The sequence below is a fragment of the Odocoileus virginianus genome, chromosome 17 (genome assembly GCF_023699985.2).
Source record: "Odocoileus virginianus isolate 20LAN1187 ecotype Illinois chromosome 17, Ovbor_1.2, whole genome shotgun sequence".
NCBI classification, from domain to species: domain Eukaryota; kingdom Metazoa; phylum Chordata; class Mammalia; order Artiodactyla; family Cervidae; genus Odocoileus; species Odocoileus virginianus.
The window spans coordinates 35517828-35535871 of NC_069690.1; the positions used below are offsets into that span (position 1 = coordinate 35517828).

Sequence of the window (18044 nt, forward strand, 5' to 3'; positions counted from 1 at the left end):
ACATTGTAAATCAACTGTATTCTGATATAAAATAAAAAATAAATGTAGAAAAATTAGAAAATAAAAAATATAGTACAGCATGGGGAATACAGCCAATATTTTATAATAACTATAAATGGAGTATAGCCTTTAGAAATTGTGAGTCACTATATTGTACACCTATAACATACAAGGAGATCGAACCAGTCCATTCTAAAGGAAATCAATCCTAAATATTCATTGGAAGGACTGATGTTGAAGCTCCAATTGAAGCTGAAGCTCCAATACTTTGGCCACCTGATGTAGAGCTGATTCATTTGAAAAGACCTTGATGCTGGGAAAGATTGAGGGCAGGAGGAGAAGGGGATGACAGAGGACAAGACGGTTGGATGGCATCATCGACTCAGTGGATGTGAGTTTAAGCAAGCTCCGGGAGATGGTAAAGGGCAGGGAATCCTGGCGGGCTGCAGTCCATGGGGCCGCAGAGAGTCAGACGTGACTAAGTGACTGAACAACATACTAGGGAACACATTATGGAAAGACCTGAACAAACTTTTGGGCCAACCCAATACAATATTGTACAGCAACTATATAATTAAAAATAATAATAAAATAAAAACACTGCTCAAGAAAACAAAAGAAAGTGGACTAGTTTGGAAGGATGGCAAGGAGGAAAGAGAAGAAATGACTCTGTAGTTTCTAGTCTGAGTGTTTAGTGGTGTCCTCATCAGAGATGGGGAAGAAAGGGACCAAAGTAGGCTTGACAAAGGAGGTTTAGGAAGGGTGAGCTCCAGGGAATTCCCTGGCAGCCCAGGGGTTAGGACTCAGCGCTTTCACTGCAGAGAGCCCAGGTTCAATCCCTGGTCTGGGAACTAAGATCCTAAAAGCCCCATGGGACAGTCAAAAAAAAGAGAGAGAGAAAGAGTGAGCCTTCCCTGATGGTCCAGTGATTAAGAATCTGCCTGCCAATGCAGGGGACATAGGTTCGATTCCTAGTCTGTGAAGATGCCACAAACTGTGGAGCAAGTAAGCCCGTGCGCCACAACTACTCAGCCCATGCTCTAGAGCTCGTGAAGCAACTACTGAGGCCACAGGCTACAACCGGAAAATGTCTACCTGAAGCAATAAAGACCGAGGGCAGCCAAAAATAAATAAATCACTAAACATTTAATTTATTTTATTTATTTAATAAACATTTTTTTAAAAGGAAAAAAAAAAAGGGTGAGCTTGAGGTGGCTGAGACAGCCAAGAGGGGCTTAGAGATGGAGGAAATGGTAGTTCAGTGATGGAAATGAGGTGCAGTTGCAGAAGACTCCCTTTAGACTGAATCAAGCATGATTCATGGGACATGAAGCCAGAGGCCATGGTAGACACCAGGGGGCTGCTGGGAGAGGCGCGGAGGCATGTCAGAGGGACTGACACCAGAGGGGCTGACACCAGAGGGGTTGACACCAGAGAGGCTGACACCAGAGCGGCTGACACCAGAGGGGATGATACCAGAGGGCTGATACCAGAGGGTTTTACACCAGAGGGGTTGATACCAGAGGAGCCAATACCAGAGGGGCTGATACCGGAGGGACTGACACAAGAGGGGCTATCAGAGGGGCTGATACCAGAGTGATTGACACCAGAGGGCTGACACGAGAGGAGCTAATACCAGAGGGGGTGACACCAGAGGGGCTGACAGGGCTCCCTGAATCCTTAGCTCATAGCTAAAAAACCACAAAGTATTAATATCGCAGTTTCCATTGCTTGGTTAAATGATGTTATGGATTATATTATCCAACTTGAACTAAATTAACTTCACAAAATGGACATGGGAATTAAAATGACTTCTGCAAAGGCGCTGCAGGTTAAAGATTTCTGTAACTCAGCAAGCGCTAGCACACAAGAAAGTGGCAGCACTGGTGCTTCTCACAGGAGCTCTTGGTCAGCTCCATCCAGAGGGTAACACAGGGACAATCTGATCAGGTCTAACACAATGACGGCCACCGAACTTGCTTTATAATTTGTAATTATCAAGGTCACTGTTTGAAATGTGAATTACACTTCCTACCATTGTTAAAAACAGACCTCACCCAAGTATTTTGTATCTTGAAATATAATGATACTGGGTCATGTGTATGATTTGTAAGTGACTGAACTTATGTTAAGGGTGCGTTCTCAAAATTTATTACTGATGAGATGTAACTTCTCACTATGAGAGCTGTCATCTCACACAGGCTTTGATTTGGGAGAAAATGCTTAAGTCATAGGTTCCAGGTCCCAGGACATGAACAGGTTTCCTACTTTATCAGTTCCACACATCTGAAATGCTACATCTTACATTTACCTCTTAGAACAAAAGATGCTTGTACTCAAAGTGTGGCCCCAATGGTTCACTTTTTCATCGCCTTGGTCCTTCTCTTCCTTCTGGAGATGAGGGAAAGATTAGTTGAGCTCCCTGGAGAAAAGCATTAAGTAAATACAAGGCGTTGCCGAAGTTATGTTACTATTGATATTATTCACAACACTAAACAGGCAGCAGCAGTGAACGCTGCTCCAAGGCGTTCTCATAAGGATCCAGCTGAGAGGGTTCTAAACACATCCAACCACTCATCTCTTTACAACACTTGAATCTAGGAGTCCTGCTGGTGGATGAGTCCCATGGGGCATAGAGGCTGCTAAGGTTTAGAAGCCCCAAAGGGATGGGATTGCTATTCTCTGAGGAGGGAAGTGCTCATCTCCTTTGAGCCAGAATCCAAGACCAGACTGGACCAGACTGGTTAAGGAAAGCCTTCCACCTATTGGCCCAACACCAGGGAGCTAATGCCTTCCCCGGCCACTTGGGTACCTGCATCCCACTACCCCCGAGGAAGCTGGGGAGAACACACATGCATACAATTTTATGTCAAAATAACTACTTTTACTTTTTCAAAGCACATTTCTGTGGGGAAATTAATAGGGTGGGGATGATTATTTCCCACAATTTATGCCCAACACACTTATCAAGCATGTGTTGTGTATGCAGGGTGATATACAAGGCACCAGGAGGACCCAGAGATGGAGACTCCAGCACACCAATGATTCAGTGAGCAAATTGGGATCTGCACAAACCATGGTACAGGGGAGACCCAGGGGCTTGAGGCTCAGACAAAGAGGAACAAGCGTTCTAAGGTGGGTGGGGAGTCAGGTACAGTCATGGAGGTGATGTCCCTGGCTTGGACCTCAGAGGCTAGGAAGTCCTGACAAGGTAGAAACAGAGCAAATGACATTCCCAAAGAAGGACAGAAGTTCTGGAATGGGAAAGCATGGGATATGCATGACCAGCAGTGAGGAGTCACCTCTGGCTGGCATCTAGAGAATGAACAGTGGGGTTGGAAAAGTGATTTAAAGCCAGATTTTCAACAGCCACATGTTGGACTACAAGATTCAGTTTGTCTGCAGTGAGCAAGGGGCAGGTGAGGTAGTGGACACAAAATGTTGAAATCAAAACAAAACTCGCCCAGGGTCCTATGGTGAGTTCATCTGTGGCCCAGCCAGGACTTGAATGCAAATTTATATTGACACAGGCAAAGCTCCTAGACCTGATGCTAATCAGACAGAAATGGGTCTGTGGGAAAGTGCTTCAGGCCAGGGATGGCCAGATGCTTCTCTGGGAAACCCAGAAGCCTGAGTCTCCAAGGAGCCGGGCATCCTACCTTCGACAAGTGGGTCTTGTCGAGCTCACTCTTCCCATGGGGCTTGAGTGAGCAGGTAGCTGGACTGCAGTCCTTGGGAACCCAAATAGGTTGGGCTGGGAATGGCTGAGTGTTGGGATCACTGCAATAAAATGAAGGGAGAGGAGCCCTCAGAGTGTCTCGGGGTGTGGGGAGCACAGGGCGTGGGCCTTGCATTCCCGGGTGGTTGAGACGCCACAGCTGATGATTATCATTATTATTCCTGCTCTGGCTTCTCTGAGCTTTCATCCTGCAGGACCCTGCCTTGCTGGCCTGGCGTCACCAGCTAGCAAGGCCTCCTGGGGCAGGGCGGGGCGGGCAGGTCTTGGCTGCTAGGGAACACAACACTAGTTTGGGTTTCTTCCCAAGTGAGACCAGGGAACTAACTCCCTAACCCTGAAACCAGGGGCAGACTTTCTCAGGGGGGAAACTGAGGCACGGAGCCAGGGAATGATTTGACCAAGATGCTGGGGGTCCTCACTCTCCTCTTACTCACCAGACCAGGCTTATCCTTCCCAAGATGGGGCAGGTCCTGTCGGCCTGGAGGGGAGCCAGGGAAGGTGAAGGTGTGGATGCCAGAAGAGAGAACTGGGTCTGGGCCAGGACAGCAGAGTTGGTACCCTCCTTTCCAGGCGCTGCGGGCGTCATGAGGTCAGACTCCTGGTTTGGCGTCTCTCTGGAAGGTCCCTCCTTATGGGTGGATCAACCCAAGCCCCTGAGGGAGGCCAAGGCCACAGATGCAGACCTGCAAAATGCCTGGTTCTCTCGAATCAGACACTACATTCAGCACCTGGAGAGGAAGAGCCCGAGTCTCATAAAGATGGGCCAGGCCAGGGGCGGAGGGCCAGACGAGGCTCTGAGACAGGGAGAGGGGCGTGTGTGCATACACACACGTGTTCGTTAAGGCCAGGCTTCTAGCAGTGGCATGTCCCTGCCTGCCCAGAGGAGATCGAAGAGCACAAGATGTGAACAACAATCTGATGACTGGGTGGGGGGCTGAGTGGGATCTTATTGGCAGTGGGAGCCCCCAGGAGAAAGGAGGGAATGGCCTGATCAGTTGAGGCTGAGACCCAGCTGGTGCTGTCCACTGAGGGAGCGGTGAGCTTTGGGAACGTCTTCTGGCTTAATGCAGAGGTGGGACCCCAGAGGGCAGGCTGAGAAGGACGAAGAGAGGATGGTAAACACAGCTGCGTAGGCCTCCACGAGCTCTTGCATTCTCAGTGACTCCCAGAGCCAGCCAACTACCCAAGCACTCATTGTGTGCCGTCTTGTCTGACTCTTGGCGATCCCATGAACTACAGCCTGCCAGGCTCCTCTGTCCACGGGATTCTCCAAGCAAGGATACCGGTGTGGGTTGCCATGCCCTTCTCCAGGGGACCTTCCCGACCTGGGGGTTGAACCCGCGTCTACTGTGGGTTGGCAGGCAGATTCTTTACCACTGAGCCACTCGGAAGCCCATTTCATTCATTATCAAGCATGTATTAAGCAGCTATGATGTGTCCGGTGCTCTGCTCTGAGCCGTGGGTTTGATCCTTAAGCCATGGCCTCTGCCTTCAGAATAAAGACAAATCTTCCCACTTGGTTTCACCCCCCACTCCACGTAGTGCAATACCAGGATCCTGGGCTGAGTCCCGAGGCATCTTCCTCGTTGGCCATTTTTGACCATGACTGCACTTGCTTGCTTCTGTTCCCAACGCCAGCTCTGAATTCACTCAGGATCAAGGCTCACTAGAATTCCTACCACTTTCTTGACACTCACCTAGCTAAAATGTTCACCCTTCAGTCACAAAAGTCATCTCTGGAGCTTACAACTATGGTTAGACTTCTTCAAAAAGATGTACTTGTTCTTCAGGTGACCCTACCCTCTTCCAGATCAAATACAGCCTGCAAAGTCCCCACTCCCAGGGGTCACCTACGGTTGGGAAAAATTGAGGGCGGAAGAAGAAGAGGGTGTCAGAGGATGAGATGGCTGGATGGCATCACTGATGTAACGGACATGAACTTGGGTAAACTTCAGGAGATGGTGAAGCTGGAGGCCTGGCATGCTACACTCCATGGGTTTGCAAAGAGTCAGGCACGACCGGGCAACTGAACAATGACAACACAGCCCCCACCAGCTCGCCATCTCCTGTTGGTGACCTAAAGAACTTGCAGAGGTTCCCCGTTGCTTAGTAGATACAACTGGAACATTTAGGAGCCCTCCTACACATTTCTAGCTCCTTTTATGATAATCCAACGGTGTCCCTTCTCACCACCAGCTCACTCGTCTTCTAACTCAGTAGCTGAGAAAGAGCAAAGAGCTCTTTAAGGGAACCACTTCCATGTTTATAGTTGATTTATCCAACAAATATTTACTAACAGTCACTCTGTACCAGGCACTGTGATGTAGTAAGATGGCTCTGATGATGACTAGGGCAGATATGCCTCCTGTCCTGGGGGAGCCCATGAACAGATAGGACAGACACTAATAATGAAAACAGAATGGGATGTGTGATCAGACTGGATGACCATCTGGGGTTCCTGAGAGTCTGGGCATTTCCACTGTGGCTGCACAGATCACTTTTACTTCCTGCCTGGATTATTCACAGAGCAGAGTGTGCTTTGCTGGGGAGCAGTGGAGAATGTGCCAACAGGATGTCTACATGGTAAGAGCCCAAAGGCATCAGTCCCCATTCTGTTCTCCCCCCTCCCCTGGGGAGGAGGTCCCGCCCTCCTTGAATTCAGTCTCCTAGGGAAGTGACACAGGAAGTAGGGACAGAATTAAGAGCTTAAGAATTCCATGTCCAAACAAACCATGAAAGTGAGAAGGGCTGCAAAAGGCACTTCCCAATTTCACCGTGCTGGGAAATACCAGATCCTGCCACTTCTCCAGAAAGCAGCCACTTGTTAAGGGTGAAATTCACTCTCCTCTGTCCTCTGACTACATCGCCCATGAGAGGTGGTGACGCTGCTTCATTTTGAAACTTGTCCATGAATGAAGGCTCTAAGCTCTTATGCAGTTGTTGGACGTTGAGTCAGTGCTTAACCACTATAATTGGCAGAAAAGTCCTCCAACAATTTAACCAAGATGAGACACTGCATATTCCACTCGGCTTGCTTGTCCACTGCTCTCTGTGGAATGGGGAAAATAAGGAAAAGTTATGAAGTGTCCCTACTCCTAATGTTTTCAGAAAACATCTATAAAACTGACAAAAGTAAAAGGGTTTCAGAGCTGATGACCGTCATTCTCTGTAAAGGTCAGGATCCTGTGCAGAAACTTTTTTAGAGGACGTGATGGTGGGGTAAGAGGGTGGGGGCAGAGAGCTCCCATATTCTTGAATATAAGCCTACTGGGTGCTTCCCCGGGGCTTCTCGTGGGTGGGGGTCTCCCCATTTGGTGCCTCTATCATCTGGTTGTGGAACTGGAGTGGGCCCTAAGAATGTTGTGGAGGTGGTGGGTGGGGTGGGGCTGGCCTGTGCAAGGCAGCAATAGAGTTCTTTTTAGATGTGCCTTGCAGAAGTGAAAGTGGCATCAGTGCTAAAACAAGAAAAGCATCAGAAGAAAACTTTCAAAGTCCGCTGCCCTAAGTCTGTGGGGGTTTCCTAAATCAACAGGCGAATCCCTACATTAGAAAGTTTCTTTCCCTCCATCTTTCCTGCCGCCCCTCCTTCTTTATTTCCATCCTTCCTTTTGCTTCTCTTTCAATGGAAACACCTTCTTCTTCTCTTCCAGCCTCAATTCTACCATCTTTTCAGGTCAAGCTAAAGGCTGACCTCTTTCACACACCTTTCCCATCCAGTCAATCTCTGGCTGTCCACTCCTTTCCCTGAATCGCTTGGGAGGACTACACAGTGTCTGGTGCTCCCCAGCTGTTTGCGTACAAGTCTTCTTTCTCCAACCAGGTTGAAAACGTCTAGAGGGCAGGGGCCATTCCTTATGTTTTATTTATTTTCTCCATTTATTTTTATTAGTTGGAGGCTAATTACTTTACAATATTGTAGTGGTTTTTGCCATACATTGACATGAATCAGTCATGGATTTACATGTATTTCCCATCCCGATCCCCCCTCCCACCTCCCTCTCCACTGGGTCTTCCCAGTGCACCAGGCCCGAGCACTTGTCTCATGCATCCAACCTGGGCTGGTGATCTGTTTCACCCTTGATAATATACATGTTTCGATGCTGTTCTCTCGAAACATCCCATCCTCGCCTTCTCCCACAGAGTCCAAAATTCTGTTCTGTACATCTGTGTCTCTTTTTCTGTTTTGCATATAGGGTTATTGTTACCATCTTTCTAAATTCCATATATAGTTAGTATACTATATTGGTCTTTATCTTTCTGGCTTACTTCACTCTGTATAATGGGCTCCAGTTTCATCCATCTCATTAGAATTCATTCAAATGAATTCTTTTTAATGGCTGAGTAATATTCCATGGTGTATATGTACCACAGCTTCCTTATCCATTCGTCTGCTGATGGACATCTAGGTTGCTTCCATGTCCTGGCTACATTCCTTACATTTTCGAGTACCTCAGCCCAGAGCTGGGTATCTAATAGGCCTTTATTGAGACCTCCACTTGCCCTTTACTTCTCATTAAACATCAGAGAATTCACACGGGAAAATAAAAACAATAAAAGTGAATAAGCCTTCATTTGGGTGGCATTGTCAACCATTTTACACATCAGAGAATTCCTACTGGAGAGAAGCCCCGTATCTGATGCGTCTGGGGGAGAGCCCTCGGGTGAGTCTGGAGGCTTGGAAGGCTCATCTGACTCAGTGTTCTGGAACTCAGTTACACAGAACGTGACGTGGGGAAACCTTCGCTCAAGAGACCCAGCCTTGGCGTGCACATCAGAGAGAAGTGATGAATCCCAAGAATGTGGAAAAACCTCTCCCAAGACCTTTACCAACCAACATCAGAGGATTCACCCAAGTCAAGAGCAGGGTAGATGCGGGGGATACAATAGGATGCAAAGTGGCCACAGCTCTATGTCTCTGATCCATTTCTCAGCTGAAAAAATCAAGACTTGGACAGGAAGCATTTTCTACTGTAGGTACAGCTGGAATATCACAAAACTTTTATGAGTGCTACTTTTAAAAGAAAACTTGAAACACTTCCATGTCTGATTTTCTTTGTCATTATTTCTCACCGGGGAAGGGAAGGGATGACATCCTGAAACGCTTGTTACTGGTGAAATGGGGTTGGAGGGGCTGCATCACGGGTGTAGGCACAGGTCAAGATATGAGTTCTGTTCTCTGGGGACCTTTCTTTGATGTGCTGGGGACCATGCTAGGTGCTAAGGGAGATCAAAGCTGAAAAGAGAGGTCCTTGCCCTCAAATAGCTCATAACCCAGGAAGGGAACAGACGAGTTCTTACAATCTGCTTTAATGGGAGTGAACATGAAAAACAACAGAGGCATGAGATACAGGAAAGGAGTCCTATGTTCCTTTGGGGGAAGTAGGATAAGCTTCACAGAGGAGGTATTGTTTTATAATAGCTGAGACATAAAGCGTGAGGAGTTTGCCAGACAAACAAGTGAGGAGAGAGTGTTCCAGGCAAAGGCATAAGGAAGGGTATGGCTGTTGAAGATCATGAAGCAATTCAATCTGTAAAGAATGGTGAGGGTGGCACAGGGGTGGGGTGGGTATAAGCTAGCCAGGCAGTCAGACGAGGGGAAGATAGCATGAGGCCCCTGAATGCCCTGCAAAGCAGTTCAGATTTCCCCTTAAGCAATGGAAGCTGAATTAGTTTCCTACTGCTGCTGTAACAAATTACCATACACTTGGCAGCATAAAACCACACAGATTTATTATCTAACAGTTCTGGAGGTCAAGAGCTTCACTGGGCCAAAGTCAAGGTGTCAGCAGACTGTGTTCCTTCTGGGGGCTCCAGGAAAGTCAGCTCTTTGCTTATTCTAGTTTCTAGAAGCTGCCAACATTCCTTGTCCCTCTCCCATCTTCAAAGCCAGTGATCACAACATTCTGACCTCCGCTTCCGGGTCACTTCTCCTCTGACTCTAATGGACCCACTGGATTAATGGGGCTTCCCTGGCAGACGGTAAAGAGTATACCAGCAATGCGGGAGACCCAGGTTCAATCCCTGGGTCAGGAAGATCCTCTGGAGAAGGAAATGGCAACCCACTTGAGTATTTTTGCATGGGAAATCCCATGGGGTCCATGGGGTCGCAAAGAGTCAAACACAACTGAGTGACTTCACTTTCTTTCTTTCTTTCTTTCACTGGATAATCCAGGTTAAGGTCCACATTTCAAGATCCGTAACTTAATCCCATCTGCAAAGTCCCTTTTACCAACATAAGGTAATATATTCACAGCGTCCAGGTTTAGGATGTGGACATACTTAGAAGGCTATTATTCTGCTTATCACAGAAGCCATTCCAGAATTCTGAGCAGAAGCGTGAGGTAATTGGAGTGTTGGGTGGTACAGCACCATGGTTCAAAGAGCAGCTGTAGGAGTCTGGCCGCCTGGATTCAATCCTGACTCCATCATGTAAGATTTACATGACCTTATGTCACTTAATGCTGGGAGGAATGGGGGGCAGGAGGAGAAGGCGACAACAGAGGATGAGATGGCTGGATGGCATCACCGACTCGACGGGCATGAGTTTGAGAAAACTCCGGGAGTTTGTGATGGACAGGGAGGCCTGGCGTGCTGCAATTCATGGGGTCGCAAAGAGTCGGACATGACTGAGCGACTGAACTGAACTGAACTGAACTGATATCACTTCCTACTTCATTTCTCTCTGTCTTTGTTTCCTCATCTGTGAAATGAGAATACCTACCTCAAAAGGTATAGTCGGAAGGATTCTGCAGACTAACAGAGGTGCAACACTTAGGACAGTGGAACGCACTCAATAAGCTGGGGACATCTTGGTGCTCAGTACATGCTAAGAACAGCAATCTGGCCAGGAAAAAGGCTGCAGTCAATGCCTTGCAGAGCAGAACGTAGCTTCCACAAGACCATCAACACGATAGGAAGGAGGTCTCCAAGCTGCAGGGGATTCTATGGCACAGAGGAATCACGCAGGCCCTCTGAATGGCAACACGTTGCTCAGTGGAGCTCTCACCTTCTTCCTGTCTGCTGGCAAAATGAAATGAGCAATAGAAGTTGCACCAATCTGTTCCTATCCCTAGGTGGGGTTCCATCTGTGTTGGATAATATAGAGTGTAGGTGATGCTTTGTCTTAAGTTCTTCCCTGAGATCCCTGGGAACAAGTGTTTGATTTGACACGGAGCCAGTGAAAGACCTGGCGATATCTCAGCCACATACCCCGTGTGACCATGAGTGTGCTTCTGAGTTGATGGACAACTGGTTTGGGGCCTCTTCTTCCCTATATTCTCTGTCCCCATTTTCTGGTACCAATGAACCTGAAGCTATTAAAAAAAAAAACAACTCTCCTTTCTGTTGCTTTTTTTCTTTACGGAACTCTAAAGGAGTAGTTTTGGATTGCATAGAAGTTTACCTGCAAATGGATAAAATACAGGACACCCAGTTAAACCTGAATTTTTATATAAACAAAGAATGATTTTAGTATGTCTCAAATGTTGCTATATGTTTAGTAATACTTTAAAAACCAGATTATTTGCTTAATCAGAATACTCTGTTCCCTAAATTCATCATATAACACCTTATGTTCTTTGATGTAATCTACAAACGAGATTGGTATTCAAGCCCTGAAACTTCTCGTACCTTCTGCAGGTAGACATTCTCTGTACTAACACAGGGAAAAGAGGGAAGACTGTTTCCAGAGGGATGGCAAGGGTCCAAATAGTGAGGACTGGTCCCTCTTATTTCTCTGATATGAATGGTGATAGCTGTGATACAGTTTCTTCTTCCGCCCAACTCTGAGATTCAGAGAAGCTCAGTTCCTGTTCCGTGTTGCACCTGCCCTCTAGATTAATGGGGAGGATTATCCCTGCTGTTCCAGAACCCAAGGATGACGAGGACACCCATTTTGCTTAAGTATATTGAGATTATACTGCTAATAAGACTATATTGCTGTCTTTGATCTGGACTAGGATAATGATGATGACTCTCACCATCTATGGGATGTAAGTGAGAGTCTGTCTCTGGATTGGGTGTGTATAATTCGCAGTCACTGTTATATGAAACACATAAATGAAAGAATAGCTGAAATCTGCAAGGCTAGTCACTGTTGACACTAGGTTTGCTCAAGCTTTGGCTCTCAGGCTCCATCCCATGTAACTCCTCCAATCTAGAATGACCCTCCTTTTTTTATTCACCTTGAGTCCTCTAAACTTCCGTCTGTGGCGGGGAGTGGGGGGGGAAACACCTGAAATCTTCCAACTTACCTTGTGTGCAGGCTGAGGCTCAGCCCTGCCACCAGTTAGGACTTCAAGCAGATGATCACTTCCAGGTCGCTCCCTGGTAATCTGCAGCCACTCTCCACTGCAGAATATTGTTCAGCCTGGTGCCGTCAGGTGGGACTTGAGTTTTCACATCCAAGTTGTTTAGACACGTTGTGATGGCTGGTTTCTACCTTTCTATACTCACCCCCATTTCAGCATCATTTCAGAAACTCTAAGTAAATACAAAAGGTTATAACACTGTATGAAACAGGAAGGAATTTTACCCCCTCGGGATGTGAACTGACCCACCCAGCAGACGGCAGGAGGCCTAACCACACAGGATTAACTGTGTTCTCTAGCACCTCCATTACTTCTAAAAAAGTGGCCCTGAGGGGCCAGAGGAATTAATGACTTAATGCCTACAAAGCTCTAGGAACAACTTGCTGCAGATAAGGCCTCATTATCGTTAATTGTTGTTATTATTTTTGTTATTGTTGTTCTTAACCCAGCTCCTGTGAAAAGCTGCCACAACTCTCTCAGTGACCTCAGGTCAGGGGTTTAATGAACACCTCTTCTGACGGCCAGAGGCCCCAGGCACGGTGTTCCTGCGCCCACATCCAGGCTCCACCTCCTCAGAACTCCGCCTTCAGGGTCCTTGCAACCTGGCAGATCTTCCCAGGCCCTATCGGAGGGACCCCATCATTCTTCAGTCCCGCAAACACTCCAGCTCCCGCTGCTCCCAGCTCCAGACACCCACATCCCCTTTGCCACCTCTCCCCCATGTAATCTCACACACCTCTCTTGACCTTGCCTCCCCTTTCCTGCAGTTTTCTAGCACCCCAACACATTTCTTTTGACTCCCAAACTGCTCTCCAGAGCCAATGCTTTTGAGGATCACAAAAGTTAAGAGGGGGTTCCCTGAGCCCTGTCCTTCACCCTTGCATTCCCCACGTCCTACACTGCATCCCAGGTCTTGCATCCCACCCTCGTGAGACCTGCAGGATTGTTCCTCAGGTGGCGAGGCCGGTTGGGTGGGTTGGCTGGTTTAGGGTTACAGAGTTTGGCACTAACTCACAGCCCCGTGCAGCTGTCTTCTTTAATTAATTACTTCCAATTTTTGAAAAATCATCTCTTCATTTGGACCTCAGTGCATGCCTCTGGGGCACATGTCACATCAATTACACACAACAATTAAGTCTGCCTCCTAAAGAAGCTGTGAGCCTCTTAAACAACTCAAACACAGTTCGAGCCTAACTGCCTTAGATCACTCAGCTGTACATGGTCCTTGAGGCAGAACCCCCAGGAGAGGAATCGAGCTGCAGTAGTCCCCTTAGGAAGGGAAGATGTTCTCTAGTTGTAGGTCCCTGCCCTGGGCCACCCACGCTCCCTAACCCCAGGGTTCCTCTTGGCCTTTGCTTAAATAGTCAGGAAACTCAGGTGGTTTCTCTAGGGCAGTAACAACCTCTCTCAAATTCCAAAGCCCACCTCTCTACTGTCCTAATTGGCCATCTTGCGTGGATAAAGATGAATCTGAGGCCCTCACACAACAGGATGGGGACTAAGTTAATCTGTCCTTCCATCCATAGAGATGGTAAACACAGGCTTAACTAATGCTTTCACAGTGGTTTGGATTAGGAAAACGGTCACAGATGTTGCTTGAGGGTAGAGGTAATTTCTTAATGGTCCTTGACTCCCACCTTGCATGACAGACACTTGGTAGATATTTCAGGAAGGTTCATAGAATGCTGAAGACAGAAAGGGGAAAGAGCATGCAGTACATCCACAAACAGTTTTCCACGTGCAAAGCAAGTAGGCAGATGGGACTGGCCTAAAACCTTAGCCTCATTAACATTTTCCTTTCTACCCAACTGGAATTAAACAAACAAACAAACAAACACATTAGAAGGCCAGGTAAACCTGGCTTTCCTTATCTATTTAACTCATCTTTATTGGCATATGTGAGTCGCCTGTGAGTCTTTTTGTCCTTTTATGTTTGCCAGAATTGTGGCTGGCCATTTGAGTCCAAACTTCCAGAGAGCAGAGACCACATGTGTTCCATTTGCTTTGTATGGTGTCCAGAAAAGGGTTGCAGTACAGTATCACAGACAAGTCCTGGACTTGGGCCCTAGAGACCCAGGATTTCATTCTGGCCATGTTACCCTTAAAATCTGGACCTTGTTTTTAATATATTGTTTTGAAAAAATTAGCAGAAACAAACATTTTCTGCCCTTCCTACCTTCCGGTGTTGAGGGAAGAACTAAGTGAAATATTGTAAAAGAAAGATTTGTAGAAGTTGTCACATAAGTGTGCTTTTTAAAAAAATTATATGGAGAAAGAAATGGCAACCCACTCCAGTATTCTTGCCTGGAAAAGTCCATGGACAGAGGAGCCTGACAGGCTGGAGTCCATGGGGTTACATGACTGAGCATGAGGGTGGAGGGAGATGGATTGATAGCAATAAACTAGTATAACTAAATATATATATATATATATATATATATATATATATATATATATATATAAAATGCCTTTTGATGATAAGGACACCAGAGTAACTATGACCCAAACTCTGAGATGTTTCAGTTGGAGAAGCTGATGTGTAGAGACCACAGCTGTACGAAGCTCTGAACCAGATGATGGTCCCAGACCATGCTGCAGCTAAATCAGCTGAGATCAAAGTGGCCAATAGCCTCAAGAGCCTCCCTCATCTTTGTCCCCAAAGCAAAAGAGCTCTACTCACATACCTGACCCTTTAGTGCATTCTGGCATTTGTTTTAACTTTTCATTGGAATTTTAGTGGGGGTGGGCACACTAGTTGAGAGGGCACAGAATGAAAACGCCCATGGACCTTATATACACATACACACAAGTGCACACACACAAGCCCCTTGGCAGACAAGCCAGAGTCCAGCTTTCTGGGTTGTCTCTAGACATTATCACTTGAGAAACAAGTGGCTACCAAAGGGAAGTCCAGGACCACTGTATCCATTCTGTAAAAGGGGCAAGTTTCCTATAGTAAGGGCTTCAAGATGAGAAATTGGATAGTAACTCTTAGGAAAGGAATGGAATTACAAGGTATTAAGGGACACAGTCAACTTTTCTAAAGGAGAATCCTAGGTATTACATCTGAAAGGCTCTAAGAGCCATATAATCCCCTCTTCTTACAAAATCTCAAAGGTGGAGCGATTGAACAAAGGTCACAGCACCACAAGTATGAGGGCCTAGGAAACCCCGAACAGAACTCTGGCCCCAAGTCTGGTGCAATACATGGGGTAACACTAGTCGTGAGTAGGCAGGGAGCCACAGCCACTGCCCCTCCACGTGGAAAGAACTAGTACTGACTAGGGCTACACCCCTGGAAACTTGGGGAGCAAAGAAATGCAGTGAATCGGGAGCTTGTACCAGGCTCTCCAGGTCACCTTATAGGAGCCAGATGGCTCTGCTGCTGTTTAAATTAAATCTGTAAGGTTTTCAGAGCTGTCAAAATATACAGAACTTTTTACTAAAATTTTTAAATTAAAAAAAAAAATGGTGGGAGTTTGGGAGTTCCCTGGTGGCCTAATGGTTAGGGTTCTGGGCTCTCACTGCCATGGCCCAGGTTCAATCCCTGGGGAACCAAGATTCCACAAGCTACATGGCATGGCCAATAAAAGGGTGGGGGCAAAGGAGTTTTGCTGGTTTTGGCTGATGGCCTTAATGAGATAGTGAAGAATTATCCAGGGCCAGGAGACCAGGATGACAGAAGTCTCATTTTCCAATAAGGCCAGATGTGAGCGCTAAATATTGCCTGTAATGACTGCCAAGCAGAAGAACGGAGGCCTGAAACTAGCAAAATGATGACAGCACTTCTTCTGGTAGGTTCTCAAGGGGGAAGAGTTAAGGGGGAGCAGAGGAACTAGGATCACCACGCCAGGCCCAAGGCCTTCCAAAGTACCTGTCACCAACGCTTCAAATACACTGGTCAAGTCCCAAGTGCCTGGAGAGAGCGAAGAGGGAAAAAACATGAAATAAAGGAGATACGTAAAACTGAATATTAGAACTATTATCCCTTACATGGTGAGGCTACTTGTTTTCACTCCACGGGAGAACGCAGCCATTTCTCCAAGAAGGCCTGTTAAACCCTTTGAGAGGACAACATGTTGGGAGTCAGAAGACTGAGTCCTGCCTGCCTCCATTGTTGACTGGGCTGGGTGACTTAGGCTGAGCCAGTAGACACACCTTGGCTTGAATTGCCTTCATTGGGAATAATACCCGTTCTGCTTGCATCATGGGGTTGTTGGAAAATCTGATAATGGATATAATCTGTCTGCAAAAACCATAAAGCACTCTTGAAGTGGAAGGTGATAATATTACTATTCCAATGACTAGGAGCCCTTCAGAGGTTTGGCCCGTGGGTAGAAACTCCTAGAGACTTGGTTCTTCAGCCCTCACTATGCATATCCCTCTTTCAAGAGGCAGAATTGGAGAAGGGATGGAACAAATATTCAAGAAGGCAAAGTTAAACATCTCAGTGAAATGTTTTAGGCTCACTGGCCTCCATGGATGCCAAGGTTTTTCTCACATTGAATCTAAGTTTTTCCTTTTACTACATATGCTTGTTTCCTCCTGTTTTTCTTGAAGATTTTCTCTCACCTGCTTCAATATGACATTATTTTTAGCGTTTATCCACTGAAGACACTCACTATTGAAGAACATGACCCAAAGTTGCTAAATTATGATCCCTGGAGTCCAAGTGTAATAAAAACGAAGCATCTGTTTTGAGAAGTAGCCAAGGATAGAGTTAGCCCTGGAACCCTTTTATTTATAAAGTTTCAATCTCTTCCCTTTTCCCAGACTTGGGTCATTTTATTCCCCACAGGAATTTTTGGGGGTGCAATTTTTGGAGAAGGAGCTGCATACGTATTCAAAATGTTGAGAGCTTAGATTTAGTGCAAGAACATTTATTAAGTGTAGTGTAAGAATAATAAAGCATTCCAATTAAGATAAAATTTGGAAAATAGCAGGGAACTTTGGTTTATGGTGGGAAAGGTCATGACTTGGTTCTACTCCACTGGAGGCCTTTACTTTGCCTGGTTCATTTCCCCTCCCTGTACTCCAAGCGCTTTCAATTATGGACAGCTTCTCTTGGCGATGAACTTGGATAAATGCTACCTTGTTAGCTAATAGTACCATTAATTATATTAATGATTAATAGCTAATTAGTCATGATGCTGTAATGCTTAAATGGAGGCTTCCTTTCTTTCGGCAGCTCCATATCTCAAGCACAATCGCGCACACGCGCGCGCGCCTGCACACACACACACACACACACACACACACACACACACACACACAATCCCCTTCCCTATTTCTGGCAGCAGGACAAGCAGGGTTCTAAATTTGTTCTTCTGACAAGTCTGGGCGATCTCTAAATTTCTCGTTTTTATTAGCTGTCCCATTCATCAGACAAATAACCCACTACCGCTTACATTCTGTATTTTTTGTCTTCTGTCACCCACACCGCCCTTCAGTAACAAGGGGGCCAGAGTTAAGTTGTTTTTTGTTTGTTTACTTTATAAACCAAAAAACCTCCTTGACTTCTACTAAATCTCGCTTGGACCTACTTTTCTACCTTGGCCCCCTTTCTGAACTTCACTTTCCCTAATCTTAACCCGCTCTCTACTTCGTGGAACGCCCCCACTCTCCAGCCCGAAGCTCCCTCCTACTCTACATTTCGGCTTCCTTTCAGCAGCCACGCCCCCAGACCCAAGGAGAGCGGCGCGCACGCGCACTCCACGCCTTTACCTGGGCGCTCGGCAGTGGGCGGAGTAGGGGAGGCGGGGGTGGAGCGGGAGTCGGCGGTCGTGTGGGAGGCGAAGCGCTCACAATGTGGCAGGAGGGAGAAAAGGTGCGCCAGGGCCGGCCCCGAGGGCTGCGCATGCGCGCCGCCGCGCCCAGCGGCCGGGATGCCAGGGGGGGCGGGCGGAGGGAGGTGTCGGGCTCCCTGTTGGGCGGGCGGGGGTGGGGGGGCCGGCAAGGGAAGGGGCCGCGGGCGCGCGCGCGCTCTCGCCGCCGCT

General features: G+C 47.0%; 1 long non-coding RNA gene across 3 annotated transcripts; it reads right to left on the minus strand.

The window, feature by feature from the left end:
• Positions 1 to 1206: 1206 nt before the first annotated feature.
• Positions 1207 to 18036, minus strand: LOC110123382 (uncharacterized). Of its 3 annotated transcripts, none has more exons than XR_002309508.2 (6): positions 17773 to 18036; positions 12558 to 12670; positions 11992 to 12220; positions 10461 to 10759; positions 4174 to 6788; positions 1207 to 2391 (listed from the first exon to the last, which is right to left on the minus strand). It is a non-coding gene; the product is annotated as an uncharacterized lncRNA (long non-coding RNA). The 3 variants fall into 3 exon arrangements; XR_011492285.1 differs by having other exon boundaries at positions 1207 to 2422; XR_002309509.2 differs by lacking the exon at positions 1207 to 2391 and having other exon boundaries at positions 6002 to 6788; positions 10461 to 10756; positions 17773 to 18017.
• Between the last annotated feature and the right edge of the window lie 8 nt (positions 18037 to 18044).